At 42.4% G+C, this 24467-nt stretch overlaps 1 protein-coding gene across 3 annotated transcripts in view; it reads right to left on the reverse strand.

Moving 5' to 3' along the window:
- The window catches only part of SUPT3H (SPT3 homolog, SAGA and STAGA complex component), a 727450-nt gene that overhangs the window by 407787 nt on the left and 295196 nt on the right, over positions 1-24467 (reverse strand). Inside the window, exon 1 of one of the 3 annotated variants that reach the window (XM_073625239.1) lies at positions 2703-2824. The exons of the other annotated variants lie outside the window; for them this stretch is intronic. The gene's annotated coding sequence lies outside the window, so the exon portion shown is untranslated. Of the gene's footprint in view, positions 1-2702; positions 2825-24467 lie in introns of those variants that run through there. 3 annotated transcript variants of the gene reach the window in all.

A 24467-nucleotide genomic window follows, 5' to 3' on the forward strand; every position in this document is an offset into this window, starting at 1 on the left:
TTTGGTACATGTATAATGGCAGCAGTGGAGCCCGTCCCATATAGCCTGTCCAATGTAGACCTAAAAACACTGGCATGGCAAACAAAAATTTTCAGGATTTTCTTACGAAACTTGTCAAGTCCATAATGGTATTATTGGATGCTCTGAGGAGTGATTTTTCTGAATTTCCTAACAAATGTTTAAACAAAATTCTACTTGTGTATGGCGAGCCTTGGCCTTGTGTATAGGTTGACTAGGCCAACATGGAGCTTACACAACGCTTATTTCACCAAGTTCCAGTCAGCAAACAGGGTATTGGGGGAGCTCAGGGAAAACATGTATGTTCAGTATTGGGACTATTGCAGGTATTTCCTTTATTTCCAAGTAATTAAAGGACAGCATTGAGAGTGACTTTAGGAGAATAAGGCGAGGACTTTCCATTTCACAGCAGCTGAAAAATTCTGCCGCAGTAGAACTGTCAGAGCACCCTGAAGACAGGATTTTACAAAGATAAACTACAGATAAAATTTCAAAACGTAAATGTCCCAATGCGGCAGACTTCAACCCCCAGTGATTAAAATAAGTTATGAAGATATTGTAAAATACCATCGTACCAACATCTTCACCATACATTTGACGGCACACCTTTAGGATACCCAAGATCATTTTAATGAACTTTGGGGCTTTGGGTTTACTACATGAACACTGCAGAGTGCCATATGCTATGTACAGCATAGACATGCCTCCACCTAAAGGGGAACTCACAGACATGTCTTCAGCTAACAGCAGTTGGTGAGTTATCATATCTCTGAAGGACGCAAGCTACTACATGGAGTAGCAAGCTATGGACTGAAATTGGCACACCACTCTCTCATATCCCCTTATTACCCCGCTTCTAAACCTTCCACCTCTACCCTTGTTCCCCCTGTACAACCTTCTCTGTTCTGTTACAACGCCCTAGGGGTACATAGGGTTATGGTGAGACTGCTCTGAGTTGAATGTCTGCCAATTAAACCTTAGCGAGGAACGTCTTTGTGCCTTATTTTATAATTGCTGTTCTTACAATGTACCTGAATGTGTTATCCACCAAGTTGTAAACAACAAGTAGATATCTGCTAAATCCTTTGTGTGACTGTATTCCTTCATTTCTTTAATGAATTATTTTCAGTTAATCTTATTATTTGATATAGCAGCTTAACATCTTTCAGACACCAGGAGCTAGAATGGAACACATTTAAAGTCGTTTACTGGATATTGCCTAAAAGAACTTTGTCACTGGCGGTCATCAGTGATGCTCACTCCTAGCAGGCTGGAAATGAGGAAGTGACATGAAGCAGAAGGTTGTAAATACTGATGGAACCTCCTGGCTGTACTGAAGGGCAGATGTATGTGAATGTCAGGAGTGAATGAGTAGAATGATATCTGGCAGGTACAAGAACACACATAAATTTTTTTTTTCAGCAAAGATGCCAAATGCAGATGACTTTTCTATATATGACTCTTGCCAGTCATTGTGCAAAGCAGACGGCTCCCTGGAGTAGATCTATTAAGAGATCACCAGTGGATATTATGTCATCTGTTACAGTAGCAGAGAGCTCCCGCACATGATGGATGCTGGAACAGGGTACAGAGTAATTATCCTCATATTTTTTATGGTGGATTCAGCTTAGAAGTCATACGTCAACCCAGTACTACAGACAGGATATTATTTTCCTTGCAGAATCACTTAAAAAGATTATAAAGCATGGAGATCAGTGGCTGTTATATTGTACAAGAGAGAGGGCTGACTGCTGGGAGTATTTATCTGCTGATCAGCCCCCCTCTGATCTTCCATCTGTACACTGCCAGTGCAGAAAGTCTTTCCAATGACTAATGGTGGGTGAGGCCCACACAGTGGACGTGGGGAAATTAAATTGTATGAGCTAGCCAATTATTATCATTACAACAAATACTATAATTATAACTACCTCCCATGTCTTGTAAATATACACTCTAGTCAATCATTAATATTTTTTATCTAATTTAGGAGGCTACTTCCTCAATTTTTCAAACATTCCCCTTATTTAGAGGCTGCCAGGATCCTTTAAAGTAGACCTTCACTTATTCCTAACTGCACAAAAAAAAATAAATGGATTTCAACATATGCATTTCAATAGGTAATAACATGAGCTATTGCTGATCCAGAGAATAGCCGATTGCCTCTTGGGGGATCAGGAAGGAATTTATTTTTCCTGCTGGAGCAAAATGGATCATGCTTTAAAAGATTTTGTTTGCCTTCCTCTGGATCAACTGTGGGTATAGGAGGTTGTCTATTTGTTGAACACAATGGACGTATGGCTCTGGCTCTATTCCTCTCCCTCTTCCACAATTCAATAAAAAAAAAAAAAAAAAATAGGTGGTTCTTCTCGCCTAGGTGAGCATGACGTTGCTTTTCCCCTTAGCATGCTATGGCGCATGCACACCGCAGGGATGCCACACATGTGCATATTTTCCATTAGTTGCGGGACCCGTTTGAGATCTGCGCATGTTGCAGGCTTTTATATGCATGTGTGAAGCCACCAAAAATGCGGGCCCGGATATCGGCATGTCTCGAAAGCCAGGCAGAGCCTTCAGCACATCCACAGATCGTTGGCATCGTTGGAGAGGGGGTGCGTGGTACCAACTGTAAGGGGGACTAAGTGCATCTAAACCAAAGAACATAAATGTAAATTATTGCAGCTTACCAGTCCTTAGGTGTGGTGGTTGCATCAGCTTTCCTTTTTGAGGCTTGTTGTTTTCTTTATTTTCACTGAGCAAGCCTGCCAGTTACACTTCCTTTCCTACAGTGAAAACTCTCACTTATGGAACTATATTTATGGATAAGCAGTGTGCTTTGACTATAGTACACCTCCTCTTCTTCTCTAAAAAAAAAAGGGGAAGGTGTTTTATAATCCTAAACCATTCCTGATAACACGGTTTTAAAATAACACTAAAAAATGCAAAGGACAGCACTATCAGTACGTCCCAGGACTGTGGAACATCTGACAGTCGAATGTAAAGTGTGGCTCCTAATCTCAACATCTTTGGCAAAAGTCATGGCATCTAGCCCTGAGGCTAGGCTAGGATCCAAATGGGCTCTGGATTTCAGTTTAAAAACTAAAGCTGGTCACACACTATGCAGATTTCAGGTGATTTCTGAAGCTGAAGATTCTGAAGATTTCAGCCAATATACACTAAGTGGGAGGCCCCGTCCTGCTCAACATCTTTTGATTGAAAAGTTGAAGGAGCTAGGCAGAAACATGGCAGCCGAACAGCCATCCCTAAAGCGGCGTTCCACCCAAAAGCATAAGCTCTGGGTTCTGCCTTCTCCCCCCCCCCCCTCCGGTGCCACATTTGGCACCTTTTGGAGGGGAGGGGGAAGCGGGTAGCTGTTTTTGACAGGTATCCGTCCCCACTTTTGAGAGATCTCACCGCGGCGACATCACTTGGAAGTGTTCTGCACCCTCCTCTATCCCCCGCCGCCGGGCCCAATCAGAAAGCGCAGCGCGCCTCTCGCATGCGCAGTAGGGAACTAACTGTGGAGCCGCAAGGCTTCACTTCTGGGTACCCTTACTATAAATGGCAGCGGCAGCATCCGAGAGCTGATGTAAACATCAGCTGGGGTGCCGACATCGCTGTATTCCAGGACAGGTAAGTGTTCTAATATTGAAAGTTAGCAGCTACAGTATGTGTAGCTGCTGATTTTTAATGTTTTGCTGGGGGGGCGGAACTCTGCTTTAAGCTTGAATCCAATCCAGTGACTTTGCATAGGCTGAAAAGGTTTTATCAATTTGCTGCTGGCAGGCGAAAGAATTTCCTTAGCCTCCTCTACCTCAGTGGTCAGAGGGCACCTTTGTAACAGGTCACAAGGTGAGAGGCTGCAACAGGGACCAATTCGTGTAAACCATTTGTGAACACTGCCAATGCTCCAGGATTTATTTGTGTCATCTCAGAGCCACCAACTAAGTCCAAGAAACAGATGGTGACCCTGGATGATGGCTATACAGAGATGGCGCTGTTCTCTTGAAAAGAGAAGCAACATAGGCATTGTCTGGGGGAATACTGTGATCTCTCTGAGAAGTAACACCTGAAAGTGGTAGACTTATGCCCTGTACACACGACCTGTTTTCCTGTCGGAATAAACTCTGAAGGTTTTTCCAACAGAGTTCCGACAGAATTCCGCTCATCACACCAAATTCCGACAGTCCAGAACACGGTGACGTACAACACGTACGACGGAACTAGAAAATGGAAGTTCAGTAGCCAATAGCTTCCGTCTCGTACTTGCTTCAGAGCATGCGTCGTTTTTGGTACGTCGGAACAGCATACAGACGAGCGGTTTTCCCAATAAGGAATTTGTTACGTCGCAAAAAATTTAGAACATGTTCTCTTTCTAGGTCCGTCAGAATTTTCGACGTAAAAAGTCTGATGGGGCATACACACGATCGGAATATATGATGAAAAGCTCCCGTCGGACTTTCTCTGTCGGACATTCTGCTCGTGTGTACGGGGCACTACTATAACTTAGCATGCACGGACTTAACATGAGAAGATATATTTGATGCTAGGCCCACTTTAATTTTCAGATTCAAATTGAATATATCTTTTATACTTTGAATAACAAAGTTTGTGACAAAAAGGAGTGTGACCTGTAAGAAAGAGCCTTGCCATTAGCCTAAGGGTAGTAAGGCTCTGGATATGAGGGGGTGTAACCCTAAAAAAAAAAAAGTTTCTGTTCCATGTTATGTTGTAAAATACCTGGTTAATCCTGTGTCCCCCTAGGTGTGCCGACCATGGTAAATCATGGCTGCTGATTCATGATACCATGGCCAGTTTATGTGCCTCCGTCATCCCACTGTTTTCAGACTCTCCCCCTCCCTGGCTGTCAGCTCAGTAGTCTGTGTATTGAGAGACGATCTCCTCCCTGCCCCTATTCCTGTAAAGTAATGTGTAAAAATCACTTGCATCCCCCTCTGTTTTAGGATGATATAAAGCACAGTATGTCAGTTTGTTTTTAAAAAAAAATATATATTCCTAAATACCTTTGTGCACAGAGCCGCTGTGTGGTCACGTGACCTCCCCTGCTGACTGGCATATGTCAGAGGGGAAAATCAGACCATTCCACTGTTCTCCTTAAATCAGGGAAGGAGAACAGAGGGAGGTCATGTGAAGGCACTGCAGAGCTGTGCAAGAATGTATTTAGGATTTTAATTAAAAAAATAAAAATAAAAAAAGACATACTGTACTTTATATCTTCCTAAAACAGAGGGGATGAAAGTAATTTATATATGTGACTTAACAACCACTATAATCCATGCTTAGCTCATGCAGGGCAAAGCAATCGGTTCATACTTAAACACTGCACACCCCCCCCCCCCCCCCCAAAAGCGAGGTTATCCATTTTGCCCCCCTTGCTACCCTGCAGCTCTATTCACCCATGGGAGGGAGAAGAGAAAGGCTTGCTGAAATCTCAAGTCACTCTCTTCAAAGTTCACACAGGGCTCCCAACTCTCATGGGCCACACTGGGCCCGACAATAGACACCCATCACTATTAAAGGCAGGGAGACAGTCTCATGCTCCCCATACCTGGAAGTACTGAGTATTTCTCTTCACTCTAGATAAATGGTTTGCAAACTGCAGCTCACAGGTCAGATGCAGCCCTTTGTTTGCTTTTATCCAGCCCTTGGGGCACTATTCCTTCCATGTACCCTAACAGCAGAGCACTATTCCTCCCATTAACACACTAACATTGGGGCAATATTCCTCCTCCAACTTACCACAGTTGTTCTGTAACTTTGTTCCCACAGACACTGTCTACTCTCACTGACAATGGGCATTTTCTACTCCCACTGGCCACAGTCCAGCCTGACTAAAGTCTGCAGGACTGTAAGCTGATCCTTTAAGAAAGTTTGGAAACCCCTGCTAAACAGTGGGGAGAGCAAAAGGGAAGGGGGAAATTTAAATAAACCCATTGCTGCATGTCTACTGACATATAATCACACACATAGGTTGGACTTGATGGACTTGTGTCTTTTTTCAACCTCACCTACTATGTAACTATGAACAAAGCACAGGTTCCTTTTAATCAAAGACCTTACACTGGCAGATTTTCATATTAAAGTTCATATGAAAAAGCTCACTAATACATTTCATAATGCCATTAGAGACTTGATTAAGGTTGTTTGAAAATAATGCAAAAATAATGCATTTGGGTGGCAAAAATATGAATGCAATCTATACACTAGGGGGAGAACCTCTGGGGGAATCTAGGATGGAAAAGGACTTGGGGGTCCTAGTGGATGATAGGCTCAGCAATGGCATGCAATGCCAAGCTGCTGCTAATAAAGCAAACAGAATATTGGCATGCATTAAAAGGGGGATCAACTGCAGAGATAAAAACGATAATTCTCCCGCTCTACAAGACTCTGGTCCGCCCGCACCTGGAGTATGCTGTCCGGTTCTGGGCACCAGTCCTCAGGAGGAACGTACTGGAAATGGAGCGAGTACAAAGAAGGGCAACAAAGCTAATAAAGGGTCTGGAGGATCTTAGTTATGAGGAAAGGTTGCGAGCACTGAACTTATTCTCTCTGGAGAAGAGACGCTTAAGAGGGGATATGATTTCAATTTACAAATACTGTACTGGTGACCCCACAATAGGGATAAAACTTTTTCGCAGAAGAGAGTTTAATAAGACTCGTGGCCACTCATTACAATTAGAAGAAAAGAGGTTTAACCTTAAACTACGTAGAGGGTTCTTTACTGTAAGAGCGGCAAGGATGTGGAATTCCCTTCCACAGGCGGTGGTCTCAGCGGGGAGCATTGATAGCTTCAAGAAACTATTAGATAATCACCTGAATGACCGCAATATACAGGGATATGTAATGTAATACTGACACATAATCACACACATAGGTTGGACTTGATGGACTTGTGTCTTTTTTCAACCTCACCTACTATGTAACTATGTACTATGTAACTATGTAACTATGAAAGTACAGTAAAACCTTGGATTGCGAGCATACTTCGTTCCAGAAACATGCTTGTATATCAAAGCGAATTTCCCCATAAGAAATAATGGAAACTCGGATGATTCATTCCAAAACTATTTATTCATAAGTCCTTCAGTTTATAGTCGATATAAAAAGATTATAGCAATGTGATGGGTTGTGTAACCATAAAATGTCCATCCTCAAATAAAAAGCCTCCACAAGGGCATTAGAAGCAAAATCCAGCAGGAGCTACAGAGTATAAAAGAGAAGAGAGGCACCTCTAAGTGTAGCAATATGGTTACATTTAATGAATGTACAACATTCAGCAACTCACATGGGTGATGATTAAAAGAGGCACATCTAAGTATGCAGGAATCCAGGATAAAGCTGTCCACATAGACCATCCTCCGCACCGCCGGCTCTCACCGCTGTCAGTCTGCAATCGTGACCGGGAAGACCACTCTGCAGTAGAGCGATCTGAAAGTGAAGCTTGAAGCGCTCGTGAAGTGCAGCGTGGAAGGGATGACGTCGATGGCGGTGCAGATCACGGTCTATGTGGACAGCTTTACCCCGGATGCCTGCATACTTAGATGTGTCTGTTTTAATCATCACCCATGTGAGTTACTAAATGTTGCACCTTCATTAAATGTAACCATAATGCTCCACTTAGAGGCGTCTCTCTTCTCTTTTATACTCAATTGTGACGTGACGCTACTTGTATATCAAGACATTGCTAGTTTATCAAGTCAAAATGTATTAAAAAAAAATTTGCCGTCTTGCAAAACACTCTCACACCAATTTACTCATAATCCAAGGTTTTACTGTACTTCAAATATTCATTTGCTTTTAACATTCGATTTCGGAATGAATGGAATTTCCAGAACAAAAACCAGGTTTGCGGATTTTCATTTGTTCGCTAAACATTTTCCATCCTGTTCCTTCAATTTTTTTCATTAGTATGGCCAAAGACAATCACTGGCTTAACCTTATAGTACACCAGTGACGTCACTCCTGAGAGCCTTCACATGTTGACCACAACCACCGTGGCTGTGCTGGAGATGACCAAATACCAAATCAGAGCTTTACTAACTCAGCTTAGGCCGTATGAAATGTTAAAAACCCAGTGGAGTATTGCATTCACAACTAAGGCTGTTAGAAAGGCATTTACCGAGAAGTCTTTATCCTGTTTACTTGTGTATCTTCTGACTCCGGTTTGTAGCTATGGATAAAACAAGACATGAGACGGCTCTAAAATCTACATTAGACTCTCTTCCTCTATTTCTGTTTCCCACGACGCGCTAAACACAAGTCACATCATGAAAGTTGTTGTGTCTGAACCTCACACTTGGAAAACACCAACAATTACATTCAGTCACATGTAGACAGGTTACAAAGGAGAATCTCTTGCAAGACTTATCTGCTGTCCCGAGCACAGACAGTACTACGCAACACACAAGACATTCTGTAAGTCTGCTCACCCAGCGTAAAAAAGGAAGTGATCAATACCCTAGCTGCATGACATCTAAATAAAGAGAAGCGAGATGTCCATGCACACCATCTCATTCATTATCTGATAAAAAGAAAGCATATAGATTTTTTTTATTAGTAAAAAAAACAAAAACAAAAAAAGTCACTGGTCTTGTCTCCGCCCCCTCCTGTAGTAATAAAGACCGGTCACGGCTGCTCACTCTCTTTGTACAGAGTGACTGGTCTCGTCTCCGCCCCCTCCTGTAGTAATAAAGACCGGTCACTGCTGCTCTCTCTACTTGTGCAGGGTGACTGGTCTTGTCTCCGCCCCCTCCTGTAGTAATAAAAACCGGTCACTGCTGTTCTCTCTCCTTGTGCAGAGTGACTGGTCTTGTTCTCCGCCTCCTCCTGTAGTAATAAAGACCGGTCACTGCTGTTCTCTCTCTCCTTGAGACTGGTCTTGTCTCCACCCTCTCCTGTAGCTTTCTGCAGGCAGTCTGTAGTGGGTGGGGCTTGCTGGGTCCCTCATACAAACTCTAGTCTGAGATCCATGCTGGGTGGCCTCTCCACAGGAATAGAAATTGCAGGCCAAAACAAGTGTCCAAAGAAGATTGGCTGTGTGCCTCATAGCGGCTGAGACAGCAGTGGGAGTCACTGGCTCCCGCTGTCAATCACAGCCAGTGAGCCAATTAGGAGAGAGCGGTGGTCTGTGTCTAAATGGACAAAGCAGCGGCTTTGGAGCAAGCCTGCTCAGGTGCCCCCATGGTAAGCTGCTTGCTATGGGGGAACTCAGCAGCAAGGAGGGGACAGGAGCAGCGGTTGGGGACCCGAGAAGAGGAGGATCAGGGCTGCTCTGTGCAAATCCATTGCACACAGCAGGTGAGTATGTTTTTAATTTTAAAAAGTCAGCCTTTAAAATCACTTTAAGCCTATTCCTACCTTTGCAGGTGGATATGCAAGCATTGCTAGGGTACCAGCTAAGCAGGAGGGTGGTAATCATGAATAACGCTGGCCATACACTATTAGAATTTTGTTAAAAAAAATTTGATTTTAAGAACATTTGTTTGAGTGCCTTACCATTAGAGGGGTCAAATTGATGTTTGTTTTGAACCACAGTGATGAGAAAATTCCGTGTCTGAATGGACACAGGGAGCTGTGGCTCGGCTTAGGTGCCCACATAGCAAGCTGCTTGCTGTGGGGGCACTCATCAGGAGAGAGGGGCCAGGATCACAAAAGAGGGACCCAAGAAGAGGAAGATCAGGTAAGTATAACATGTTTATTATTTTTATAGGAAAAAAAAAAAAAAAGATTTTACAATCACTTTAAAACCCCTTCACACCAGCAGTATGCACATATGCGGCCTCACTAGACTGAGCTTTTTACCTGTCGGGCCGCATATATGTGCGGCACAGAGGCCGGAGTCTCAGGGAGAGCCCTGGGTCCCATACGAATGATCGGGACCCAGAACGCCCGGTTCCGGGGCACCTGAACACTGTGATAGCCTCTAATTAGCTATCACAGTGATCAATGACTGTGAAGCCCGCCCCTGTTTCTCTCTCTGTGAAAGGTGAGGAAAGATACATTGTATCTCTCTCTAAACAAACATCTGTGTGTTAAAAAAAAAAAGAAAAGAAAAAATACCTAGATGAAAGTTTGACCTAGGCCACTGCCAGGGTTTTTTTTTTTCTTTTTAAACACATTTTTGAATTAGTATCGGTGTCAGTGTGTTTTAGGTAGGATAAAAAATAAATAAAAAGGCAAAATGCGCACTATTGTTTCTGGGCTGTACTAGGGGTACAAACAACAAAAAATATACACATACAGTGTATCGCTGCGATTGTCAGAAGCAGGGGAATTTAATTTTGGTTGTTCTTTGGTGGTAGGTTATGGTAGTAAAAATAAATATACAGCAAAATTCAAGTTGAAAAAAGAAAAAAAAAAAAAAAAAAAAACCAACAGGAAATATACATTACCGTGATTTTTAAAAGGGCTTTCGATCAAATGAGTTGACTCAATGATGGCAAAATTGAATGCTCACACAAACAATTTTTTTTTTAAAAACTTTATCACTGTGAGAGCCAAGCACAACAGCTCCTTCCTCCTATGCAGAGTTATGATTATCACAGTATAGGTGTTCTTTAACAGTCTTTATGTGTGTAAGCCTAAAATCAGCTGATATTCACCGACACAACACGTCACCCGATGACTACACACAACATACAGCTGAGGAGAGCTGAGCTGGTTTTGCATAGTTTAGGCAGCTGCCCATCTTCTGAAAACTGACAGGTCCAATGAAAGCCACATCCTCAGCCGCAGCCTGCAGGCACCTGCCTCCCTGCCGACACAGGATGAACAAAAAAAAAAAGCTTTGAATTTGCCAGTCTCGCTAAGACATCCTCTTCAATTTGTATATCTCATTTCTGTTCTAAGAAAATGTCTGTATCCTTCCTGTGTTATGCTTGGTGCAGTTACAAAATGCAAAAATATGCATTGTGACCCTCCAGACTTACAGTATATGAATACCAGCAGGCACCAAAATACAGATATACAGTACAGATAGATAGAAAAGGAGATGGAGAGACTAACTATACATGTATGTATGTATGTATATATATCTATATCTATAGATATATATATCTATATATATCTATAGATATAGATATATATAGATATATATATACACACACACACACAAACACATACATACATTAATATTTATTAGGTATACTGTACATGCGGCAACATTCACATGAGCTTCTGCCCTGGAGGCGCTTACAATCTAAGGTCTCCATTTCACTCACACGTACATAATTACACATACGTTGTACTAGGGCCAATTCAGACTGGAGCCAATTAACCTTCCAGCATATATCTGGAGCATGGAAGAACCGGAATACCTGGAGGAAATTTGCACAATCACAAGGAGAACATGCAAGCTCCATGCAGATATTGTCCTGACTAAGTTCTTAACTGAGAACTTCAGTGCTGCACCCCTAAACACACAGGAGTAGTTTAAATACTGCTTCTATGTGTATGTATATATACACATTATATATATATATATATATATATATATATATATATATATATATATATATATATACACACATACACACACACATATATATACCCGGTCAACCATAGCATTATGACCACTGACAGGTAAAGAGAACAACATTGATCATCTTGTTACAATACCATCTGAAAGTGGTTGGGATGTATTAAGCAGCAAGTAGACATGTTGTCAATGAAGTTGTGTTGAGAGCAGAAAAAAATGGGCAAGTGTAAGGATTTGAGCAACTTTGACAAACCCCAAATTATAATGGCTAGACGACTGACTGGGTCAGATCAACTCCAAAACTGTAGCTCTTGTAGGATGTTCCCAGTCTCCAGTGATCAGGACCTACCTAGAATGGTCCAAGGAAGGAAAACTGGTGAACCATTGATAGGGTATTGGCTGCCAAAGCTAATTGATGCATGTGGGGAGCAAAAACTGGCCCGTGTAGTCTGATCCAGCTACTTTAGCTCATACTGCAGAAAAAGTTGAGGCTGATTCTGATAGGAGGAGTCTGAATGCACAGTTTGTCATGTATGGGGCTGCATAGCTGCAAACTGGTCAGGGAGCACATGCTAACCCGTGTCCAAAAGTGCCTACAATTGGCATGTGAGCATCAGAACTGGACCATGGCGCAAACTAAAAGGTGGCCTGGTCTGACGAATTCAAGAGTGGTTTGAAGAACACAAGTTTTAGGTGATGCCTTGGCCTCCAAATTCTCCAGATCTCAATCAAATTGAGCATCTCTAGCAACAGGCATGGGGGTATAGTAGGCACTCAAAGGAAGGAAGATGATATAATAGCTTTATTGTTGGTGCAATATAGCTATATCATCCTCCTTGCTCATCTGTGGAAGCACTTTGAGTGGCTACTGTACCTGTTACTAAATTATTCCTTCAGTATGGACCACCAAGGCATTTATTCATCTTGGATTGAGGGCTTCTATAGCTTTCCTTTGCCTACATATACACACACACACACATATACAGTATTTACACACATACACGCTCACGTGTGTACCCCCAGTCCCGGGACAAGACCATCCAGCGCCCAGGACAAAGATGCCAAACTGCGCCCCTCGCTTCCCTTAGACTTAGGGGTCAGGGTGCCTACATCCCTACAATAAACTATGCACCCAGGGCAGCTACCCCTCCTGGCCGCTCCTTGTCCCGACTCTGTGTACCCCTCAGGGTCACGGCTAAGAGTATTTACCACATATCACTCCACTCAACCAGACAGGTATAAAGAGCGGTAGACGGTGATGGGTAAGGGTTTACCTTAGGACTAATGGCTTTAAGTATAAGAGTGGGTCCATCTCTGTGCACTCAACTTATGCCAAGTACTAATAAAACATTTTGAAAAACTGACAGTGGACAGCTGAATGCAACACAATAGGCAAAATATACTGTCTTCTGGAACCAGAATACTGCCTATTGTTCCATGGATATCTCAAGTTTTCAGTGGCAGATCAAACAAAAGCTACAAGGTTTTCCTCATTGGGCAAACGGTGGTGGAACTCAACAGCAAATGAATGAAGCACTGTACAAAACTGCGTTATAGTGATTACATGCATTCTGGAAACATTTTTCCTTCTATCGTTCTACTGCTTCACTGCACAAGAGCTCCTGAAATTCCCAAAGTTTTACAGTCTCTATTTTGTTATACCCAGAGCAAGTCCTATAATCAATGTGATTTTCTTCTTATTCTGCTTTCACTGGCACCTCATTACTTATATAAAATACGCATACGGTGGCCCAGTTCATTTGACAGGTCCATAGATAAATCACTGAAATAGCACTAAACTGACAGTGTGTAAGAAAGACAAATTGTTTTAGCTGGAAGTTCTACATGGTCACCGAGAACTCATGTTGAACACAACGTTCCTGCACATGGAACAAAGTGCCATCACAGGACACACGGCAGCTGTGTTCCACAAACACGTTTCACGACGTACTGAAAACAAGTACACGAGGCTTCTAAACCATAGGTGTCACATCCCATAAACTGCTTTCCATCAGTATCACATCCAAACCTTGTGCTTCACTTATTTGCTGACAATAAACCCAGAGGAGATGTAAGAGGCCTAAAAAAACCCGCTGGTAATGCACATTCAAGGATTAAGAAAAAAAAATAATAATAAAAAAAATAAAAAATAAAAAATTTGAAATAAAAACAAGCCTAAAAATCAAACTTTTGTTTGCCTAAGTTTACAAGAAGAATGAATGATCATGCAAAACACCAGAATATTCAGAGTTTCTGCAAGGCCAGCAAAAAGAAAAAAAAAGAAAAAAAGGCCAAACTCCAAATATTATTTTAGCTGTCGAGAACAACTTTTTGCATGTGTAAGTACGTTATCACGGGTTTTCCCATTGCTTGTAATTTAGGACGTGTAACGCAACGGGCTCGGAAACTAATCTGTCTAGCTCCTTTAAACCCGTAGCAAAGGAAAATGAACCAGACAACGTGAGGTGAGAGGAAAGCAAGAAAAACAAGGCAACAGGCAAAGCAAATAGGAAGCTCAGGCAGGTACAGTAAGGATTTAAGGGCAAATACAAAGTTTCTAGGTGAATAGGCTTCCTCTGGAGCTTCTACAGATAATGCAAATCTAATGCGGAAATGTAAACAAATATTTTATTTTAAAAAAAGGGAAAAAAAGCAGCTTTTACCCAATTTTTGTATTTACCTATAAAGAATAAAATGGCTATGCTTATCTTTATCTTACTATACTATAATCCTCTGTACAGCAGGATTAAGACTAAAGAGCTCATTTATTAAAAACTTCAATAGGTGTCGGACCATTTGGATATAAAGAATTTCCTTAATACCACTTGCCCTCCAAAAGTTTTAGCCCCCTTCATGACCAGGCTATTTTTTGCGATATGTCCTTTTTTTCGCCCACAAATAGAGCTTTTTGACCACCATTGCGTTTTTTATTTTTTGCACTATAAACAACAAAAAAGGCTGACATTTTAAAAAAAAAAAAAAAAAAAAAAAAAAAACACAAGATTTTTTATTCTCTGCTATAAAAACATATCCGATAAAAAAATTGAAAAAAAAATCAAGTTTCTTCATCAATTTAGGCCACAATGTATTCTGCTACATATTCTTGGTAAAATTGGTTTGGCACCAAAGTTACAGCGTCTACAAACTATGGGATATTTTATATATATATATATATATATATATATATATATATATATATATATATTATATAATATTTTTTTTTTTTTTACTAGTAATGGCAGCGACTTATAGTAAGACTGCGATATTGGGGCGGACAAATCGGACACTGACACTTTTTGGGGACAGGTGACACCAATACAGTGATCAGTGCTAAAAATATGCATGGTCACTTTACTAATGACACTGGCTGGGAAGAGGTTAAGGAGGAGTTCCACTGGTTGTTAAGTTTATTAAAAGTCAGCAGCTACAAAAAGTGTAGCTGCTGACCTTTAACAGACACTCACCTGTCCCACGGTCCAGTGATGTGGCCGCCCGAAGACTCGCTTCTTTCCCCTGCCCCGGCATTGTAAGTGTGGGCGCCCGACTGTGACAGCTTGCAGCTTCACAGCCTGGTGCTCACAGCGCATGCGCGAGTCGTGCTGCGCTCTGTCAGTGGCCCGGCAATTTTCTGGGACCTGTGACGTGTCCCAGAAGATTGCAGGGAGGGGTCGCCTAGGGGGAGAGGAGTCGCCTAGGCGTCCAGAAGACGGAAGGAGGAAGTGGGATAGGAAGTCCCTCTCAAAACCAGGTACCCACTCCCCCCCAAAAAAAAAATACCAGCCAAATGTGGCATGTCAGGGGGCAAGGAGTACTTAAAGTGGAAGTTCCACTTTTGGGTGAAACTCCGCTTTAACATCAGGAGCGATCAAAGAGTTAAATGTGTGCCTAACCAGTGTTTTTCTAAACTGCGGAATGTGCTTTTACTAGGGGAAGACATGGATTCTATTCCCTGCTTTGCAAGAACACATGATCCATGCCTTCTCTACTGACAGAACGGCAATCTGCCTTATTTACAAAGGCAGATTGCAGTTCTTTCTCTGTGGCTGATGATCGGCAGGTGTCGGCATACATCCAGTCCACGGTACTCGCTATTCGGCTCCCACTGTTTCTAATCACAGCGGGAGCGAGCCGCCAGCGGCATGCATTTGCACCCCTTACCCGGATGTGGAGGATGACGTTTATATACATGATCCTGCGCACAGCGGCCACCCTGAAGAAGTAAGACTGCTATAGGGCGATCGGCAAATGGATAATATTGGGAAATGATGGTACAAATAAACTGGCTAAGGGTTCAGTTTTATTTTACAGGGGTTTTTTTTGGGGTGCCGGAGATACAACCACGTCAGATATATACAGTAAATGTCTATTATGGTTTTATTTTCCTGGGGTAGGGTTAGTGCACATGGATGCAGTTGCCCATACAGCGTAAATACGCTGTGTATTTCTGGTGCCCAGGGTGTCCTTGAGCTGCGTACAGCTGCCATAGACATCAATAAACAAAGGCGGTTGTACGCAGCTATGCGCTGCTATTACAGTAAAGTAACGCACGCGCACAGATGTAATATTTCAAATGGATCCTACCTGCATTTGGGACATTACATCTGTGCACATGGGCTACTTTATGCTAACAGTGGCACATAGCTGCACACAGACGTCTTTACCCATTGAAGTCTATGGGGCAGCTGTATGCAGCACCAGAACACCCAGGGCACCAAAAATACACAGCTATTTTACACTTCAAATTGCTTTCTTTGGAAACCAATAAAAAAAATTCCAAAGAACGACTTCAGTAAAGGAAAAAGCAAGCAAACCTGTATCTGTAACCACTGCTAGCTCTTCCCTTTTCCTTCCATAAAGTAAAAGGTAAAACCCGATTGTTTGCTATTGTCAGGTACTACAATTTTGTGCTATTTTTTTTTCAGTTTCTATTAATCAGTCCCTAACTGAGAAATGATGTATGGTGTGCCAATCCGGCTCTATCACATTGCATGGTGATACTTATCTAACATGTTTCAGGCACTGGGCGGGGGAGGGGTTAAAAAAAATACAGGTTGCCAGCAATGTCATGCTCACTTTCTAATGGGAAGATGCTGCAAAGTATAGGAATTGGTGGCATAGAGGTGGGATTCATATAGAGCAGGGATATGCAATTAGCGTACTCCAGCTGTTGCAAAACTACAAGTCCCATCAGGCCTCTGCCTCTGGGTGTCATGCTTGTGGATGTCAGTGTCTTGCTATGCCTCATGGGACTTGTAGTTCTGCAATAGCTGGAGGTCCGCTAATTGCATATCCCAGATATAGAGGATAATGTCACCAGCCTCCTCCCCTATTTCTGTACAGTCCTTGCTTTTATTCAAAAGTGTAGGTCACTGATGGGTAAGAAGAACTAGATACACATTGTCTGCAGCGCTTTTTTACACAGTGTAGATCTGTGAGCCGTGATGTGCAAAAGCCAGCTGTTGGACTTTCGGACAATGTGAAGACTATCATACATAGTAGGCATTATTGGATAAGACGGATTCAGTAAGTGAATGTGATGCCACAGACTGTTGGCTAAAGTGACACGCTGGCGGACATTTTATCAGTGCAAGGTAATCTAGTATTAAGTGGTCATGGGTTATTCCTCTGAAGCTCTGCATATGATGGGATCTGGGGTAAATAAATATTAGGACAAAGCAAGCATTTCAGAACATTTCAGGGCAGCACCAATTTAAAGCTTTTTTTCTTTTTCTTTTTTTTTTTTAACACAAGCTGTATAAGTACTTGAATGTGACTTGGTATCACCCTTTTGCAAATGATTCTACAGCAAAGCTCAGACTGGGAGGGTGGGTACCTGCACAAAAAGCCAATTTGTTTTGATACAGTGCTCATGTGCCAAAGGACACACTGAATAGAGGAGACAGCAGATTAACAAAGTGGTGTGCTTATGAATCAGCTGCTTTTCTTTTCAATGTCTGGTCACAGACTGGGGGAAATACAAGATCTGTGTTTCTTAACTGCAGTAGAGAAAAGTCAGGTCTACTTCCTTGTCAGACAGGACTGAGCAATTTGAAAGTGCTCTGTAAGGCCCCTTTCGTATGGATGGTCCGATCAGGTCCACCTGTCCGTTTTTCAGGTGGACCTGGTCAGAACCTCCATTCTTCTCTATGGAGCGGCAGGTGTAAACGGACCGTTTACACCCGCCTACATCTAATTCAATCCGCCCAAAAGAGACGGATGGGCATCCGTTTCCTTTCCATCCAGTGGATCGGATGGCAGTCGGGTGTAAACGGACAGGTGGTCCGTTTACATCCATCCACTCATAGAAGAGAGTGGTTTGTGTCCGTGTCTGCCTGCATGAGCAGAGCGGACATAAAAACCTGCCATATACCTGCTCAGCGGAGAGATCCCCTGCTGAGCAAGCGGATCAGAGTCGCAGTCCGCCACATGCGAAACCGGTCTAAACCTCAGGACTGGATGGACTTGAATACAAATCCTTTGGCAGGTAAAACAGCTCCCTGGTATGCATTTTTCAGTTTATTTAGCTGTTCGCCAGGGAGGGGTTCTGCTTCTTTTTTGAGAACTGCAGAATCATTACAGATCAGCTCTTAAGATATTTGAAAGTTTATTATAGCTCCCTCCAGCTGTTTTTTGCCAATGAGAAATCAAGGCTTTCTGTGAATGGACAAAAGGCAATTATGATGATGTTCATCCGTCACCCCTCCCCCTCAGACATTTACAGAACACCTCATATTAGTGAAAAGTTGTAGTTAAAGAACGAGCAACACACTGTTATTATTGTACTAGAGCAGGGGTCCACAAAATTTCTACATAAAGGGCCAGCTTACTATACTTTAGGCTTTAGGGGGGTCTGACTGTCCCCAGTGGGAGAAGAACATGCCCCAGGATCAGTGCCCCATCATTGGTTTTGATGGGAGAAATAGTGCTTCTTTGTTGGCATCAATGGGAAGAATAGGGCCCCATTGATGGTGTCAATTGGGGGAATGGTGCCCCATCATTGTCCTTGGCAAACCTGAGACCCAACCCCGGAGCCAGGCAGAGAGAAAAACAAGGAGGTCGTGGCAGACATGGTGGCAATAGAAGTGGTAGAGGTCACAAAGGAAAAACACAGAGAGGAGGTGGAATAGTGCCCCAAGGGCCAGATAGAGGCAAACAAAACACATTTTGGAGACCACTGTACTAGAGCCAGGACTGTTTGAGCGCAGGAGCTTATAGTAGGAGATGAATGAAACTAAGTTTTACCTAACGAAGCAGCATCCACATATGGGACACTCGGCATTAAAAAGGTAATTTATTTTCACTTGGCAAATGTTTTCTTCCAGGAGTTACGATTTAAATAATCAAAAAGCATATCCGTAGAAAATCACAACATAGCTCACTTGGGCCAATGAAGTCAGATTGTCATTTTTCAGCTGACTGAATATGCTCACACATTCAGATATGTGATAAAGTACACAACTTAAGGTTATGTTCAACTTGAGAAGGCATGTGCATTCAGATAGAGAAAAAAATATTAAATTAATTTATGGACCACTTTTGTTACTATTATCCTTCAAGCCCTATCTGCTAATGAATTACCCATTCAGTGGGGTTCCCCACACACACACACTTGATGCTTGTTTCTTCCCCTAGGCAAACAACCATTTACCCTATGCAGTGGTGGAACCCCACCTTATCAGTAAATTTAACACTGGGGTAGGGATTCAAGATCTACTCCAGTCTCATGTGACTCCATATTGTTACCCTGCTACTACATCATAGATAGTATGGCTGGGTAGAGTTCAGTTGGTACTAGAGGTGAGCACTACCTTTCAAAATACCCAAAAACTTAAAAAAAAAAAAAAAAAAAGAAGCTCAATGCTTACTTGTTGATGTGGAAAAAAAGGGGCCCAAAGGCCAATGTTGCTCTCAAAATAAGAAAGGTTATACATGAATACATGTACACAGCTGCTGGCACCTTAAAGTCTAATACAAAAACTCAAACAGATAAAATATGCAAAATAGATGCAGCGCTAGTGAAAATATTAATCGATTTATCAGGTGAAAGAAAATGAAAGCAGAGTTGAAAGCAATACAGCAACATGTGTTGAAAACGAAACCGCGGTGTCTCCATAGGTTTCACTTCACTTCCTATATTATTTGCCCATCCACCTCCTGAGAGGAAAAACGTAATGACGTCACCGTTGTAGGCTCCACCCTACGCGTTTCATCACTAATGGACATCGACTGGGGATTGGCCACGTTTTTCCTCTCAGGAGGTGGATGGGCAAATAATAAAGGAAGTGAAGTGAAGCCTTTGGAGACGCTGCGGTTTCATTTTCAACAAGTTGCTGTATCGCTTTCAAACGGCTTTTATCTGGTAAGTGTAACCCACTCGTTTTTATTAAATGCTCTTTTATAAAGTACTACAGTATGGGAGCATTTATTTTTTTGTTTCTCTGAGCATCACCAGTTTTAGCTGCAGTCCAAGACAACTTTAAAGGTCCTGGGGAGACCGTTCTTTCCCTGAGCTTGGTGAGACTACTGTTCAGTGGTCACAGCGATCTGGTAAGCAGGTTATCTACTCACCTGGGTATGGAGCTGGACGCACTTTATATGGATTTTTTTCAAGATTTCCTCCTCTGTAACTTATCTCTATCCACACGGATGGGTGTTACCTCCTTGGTATTTATGGACTAAATCTCAATGGAACTCTGCTTTAGTTTTCTTTCACCTGATAAATTGATTAATATTTTCACTAGCGCTGCATCTATTTTGCATATTTTAATGCTTACTTGTCGATATTCTCTTCTCCAGCTCTAGTGCTGCAGAGATGGTTGTTTTTCTGGAAGGTTCTCCTCTTTCCACAGAGAAATGCTGCAGCTCTGTCAGACTGACCATGGGGTTCTTGGTCACCTCCATGACTAAGGCCCTTCTCCCTCGATCACTCAGTTTGGCCCAGCGGCCCACTCTAGGAAGGGTCCTTGTGGTTCCAAACTTCTTCCAGTCACGGATGATGGAGGCCACTGTGCTCATTGGGACCTTCAATGCTACAGAAATTTTTCTGAACCCTTCCCCAGATTTGTGCCTCGATACAATGCTGTCTCGGAGATCTACAGACAATTCCTTGGACTTCATGGCTTGGTTTGTGCTCGAACATGCACTGTTAACTGTGGGACCTTATATAGACAGGCGTTTGTCTTTCCAAATCATGTCCAGTCAACTGAATTTACCACAGGTGGACTCGATCAAGTTGTAGAAACATCTCAAGGATGATCAGTGGAAACAGGATGCACCTGAGCTCAATTTTGAGTGTCATGGCAAAGACTGGGAATACTTATTTCCATGTGATTTTTTTCGTTTTTTATTTTTAATAAATTTGCAAAGATTTCAAACAAACTTCTTTCACATTGTCATTATGGGGTACTGTTTTTAGCATTTTGAGAAAAAATAATGAATTTAGTCCATTTTGGAATAAGGCTGTAACGTAACATAAAATGTGGAAAAAGTGAAGCGCTGTGAATATTTTCCGGATGCACTGTAAACCAATGTGTACAAGGCCTAATAATGCATTTCTTCACAAAGCAAAGGTGTTCGGAGTAATGGTTCACAGACATGACCTTTAACTTACATCAATTTGCAGAAGCACGCCACTAAAACATGCCGTTTTCAGGAGGGCCTCAGCTCAATGTTCTCCTCTTCCGGGATAAAGTGTTAATAAAACGGTGACCAGCAACCAAGCATCCACTCTACATCTCTATAGCCAGTCCCAGGCTTGTTTTGACAAGTACGTTAATGGCTTCGTAAAGTCATCCAGCTTTGACAGTCACTAATTTTTCCTTGCGTCACATATCCTTAATGTTATTAGTGTAATTTAAACCTCTAATGCTTTAAATCCCACCCTCCGCTTTGCCTTAACACGGGGTCTTTGGTAGGGTAAAGGAAAAAAAAATCCTTAATAATGCTGAAACGGCCAACAATGTCACTACCAATTTAGCTGCACAATATCCATGTTGAGCAGAGGAAATATTTTTAGAAGTCTTTCTTGGCTCCGGCATAAAGCTCAGATACATAGCAGGAGGGACGGATACCTGAGTAAACTAACATAGCACACTTGTTTTGGACACTAGCATTAGCCCAATATTAATGTTTTCTTTGCTTATTTTAGGCTGCAGCTTGTTACACCTTCTGTCAATGGGCAATGACAAATTTACTTAACTCATCCATATCGGTCTCAGAACATTTCACCTGACCACATCAGTTGCAGGGACCTAACAGGGCCTGCACTCTGTACTGCCCAGTTTCTAATGAATTTGCCTATGCTATACTGGTTGAGGTTTCTTAGGTTTCCAAGAGAATACACATCATGTACGTTCTAGTGACTAATGAGAATTTTGCTTATTCAACCCCTTTGCTTGTCAGTAACGGTAGGAACATAAAAGCTGTTTTCCTGGTAAATTCAGAGTTGGCTCTAAAATGACGCAAGCAGCAGACAACAGCTTTTTAAATGTTTATACTACATAATTAAGTTATTGTTGGGTAATGAATTCGGGTTTAGGCCAAGTCAACAAAGCAAAAAATATAAAAATGCCTGCATCTTTTTTATTTTAAACATTTTTAAAAAGGAAAAATAAATCTTATTTTGAAGTCAAATCAATGTTTTCCTTTACAAGCGTATATGAACCTACTTTAATGTACAGTATATTGGAAATATAACTTAACAGACGATTTAATGTACTTTGGCATAACCTTCCTTATTGCTTACACAGGTGCACCTTCAGCATAAATGTTAAAAAGAAGATTCCATGTTCACAGACAAATAAGAGACATATTATCGCTACATAATTTTTTTCCCAAATCGACATGTTTAGTAATTTAATGCTATTAAAATGTACCCTTTCATTTCCATTTCGGCAGTGGCAATGATATTTCTACAATTAACAACATTGCAACTGCCACTTGGCACCGGAGAGTAATCTGTACTGTCTTTGTAGTGCCACTTAACGCTAGATTGTAAGCTCTAATAAGCAGGGCCTTCTGATTCCTCCTGTATTGAAATGTATTGTAACTGTACTGTCTAGGGGTGCACCAAATGGAAGTTTTGGTGCTGATACCGAAAATGACAGTTTTTAATAAATATTTATATTATTTTTATATATAATTGTATTATATTCAACTTTTTAATTAATACCTTCAATTTAAATTAATATGAATTTATTTATTGCCATTATTGGCACCTTTAGTGCAAGAAAGGTCAAGAAAAATGCAGTCTGCAGTCTCTAACCATCACTTGTATCATGTCTGCAATCTCTTACGTAGCCTCCCTGGCGGTATGATTATGTCAGATTTTTGCGTCACAAAGCGGTACAATTATTTTGCATAGAAATTCGGCGTTTTATATTGTAGGCCTGTCATTCTTAGCAATAACACACTTAAATCTGTCCAAACAAGAGTCTAGTAGATATCCCGGGTATGATAGAGTTTGAAACACAAAATCATAAATTATAATATAATAAATATAAATAATTATAAAAAATTATAATATAATAATAATAAAATTAATTTCCCCACGATTCACTATCGCTCAATTCTGCAAGGACAGAGCCCGCAGACACAGCGGGGGGACATGGCAGGATCCTGGGGACAAGATAAGTATACTGCACCAGGAACCTGCAATGCAATCCCGAGTGTGGCACGGGGGTTACTGCTAATGGTACTGAAATTTAACCCCAAGTCACACTCGGGAAAACCGCCAGGGAGGTTAAACTTAAACACATTGCTAATAGTATTAGTAAAATTTCCATTCGATGCCCCTCTAGCAGATATGATACAGAAGATGGTCAGAGACTGCAGAAATGATACAGGAGATAGTCAGAGAATGCAGACATGATACAGGAGATGGTCAGAGACTGCAGACATGATACCGGAGATGGTCAGAGACTGCAGACATGATACCGGAGATGGTCAGAGACTGCAGACATGATACCGGAGATGATCAGAGACTGCAGACAGGATACAGGAGATGGTCAGAGACTGCAGACATGATACCGGAGATGGTCAGAGACTGCAGACAGGATACAGGAGATGGTCAGAGACTGCAGACAGGATACAGGAGATGGTCGGAGACTGAAGACATGATACCGGAGATGGTCAGAGACTGCAGATACCGAAGATGGTCAGAGACTGCAGACATGATAGTGGAGATGGTCAGAGACTGTAGACATGATACCGGAGATGGTCAGAGACTGCAGACATGATACAAGAGATCAATGCAGCCTCACCAGTGTCCATCATATGTAGCCTGCCTGTGCCCAGCAGCCTCACCAGTGCCATCATATGCAGCCTATCAGTGCCCAGCAGCCTCACCAGTGCCCATCAAATGCAGCCTCACCAGGGCATGTCATATGCAGCCTACCAGTGCCCAGCAGCCTCACCAGTGCCCGTCATATGCAGCCTGCCAGTGCCCAGCAGCCCCACCAGGGCATGTCATATGCAGCCTACCAGTGCCTGTCATATGCAGCCTGCCAGTGCCCAGCAGTCCCACCTGTGCCCATCAAATGCAGCCTGCCAGTTCCCAGCAGCCCCACCAGTGCCCGTCATATGCAGCCTGCCAGTGCCCATCATATGCTGCATGCTAGTGCCCAGCAGCCTCACTAGTGTCCGTCATATACAGCCCACCAGTGCCCGTCATATGCAGCCCACCAGTGCACATCATATGCAGCCCACCAGTGTCCATCATATGCAGCTTGCCAGTGCCTAGCAGCCCCACCAGTGCCCATCATATGCAGCTTGCCAGTGCCCAGCAGCTTTACCAGTGCCCATCATATGCAGCTTGCCAGTGCCCTGCAGCCCCACCAGTGCCCATCATATTCAGCTTGCCAGTGCCCAGCAGGCCCACCAGTGCCCATCATATTCAGCTTGCCAGTGCCCTGCAGCTTTACCAGTGCCTATATGCAGCTTACCAGTGTCCATCATA

Source organism: Aquarana catesbeiana, linkage group LG04 (assembly GCF_042186555.1).
Source record: "Aquarana catesbeiana isolate 2022-GZ linkage group LG04, ASM4218655v1, whole genome shotgun sequence".
In the NCBI taxonomy this organism is placed as follows: domain Eukaryota; kingdom Metazoa; phylum Chordata; class Amphibia; order Anura; family Ranidae; genus Aquarana; species Aquarana catesbeiana.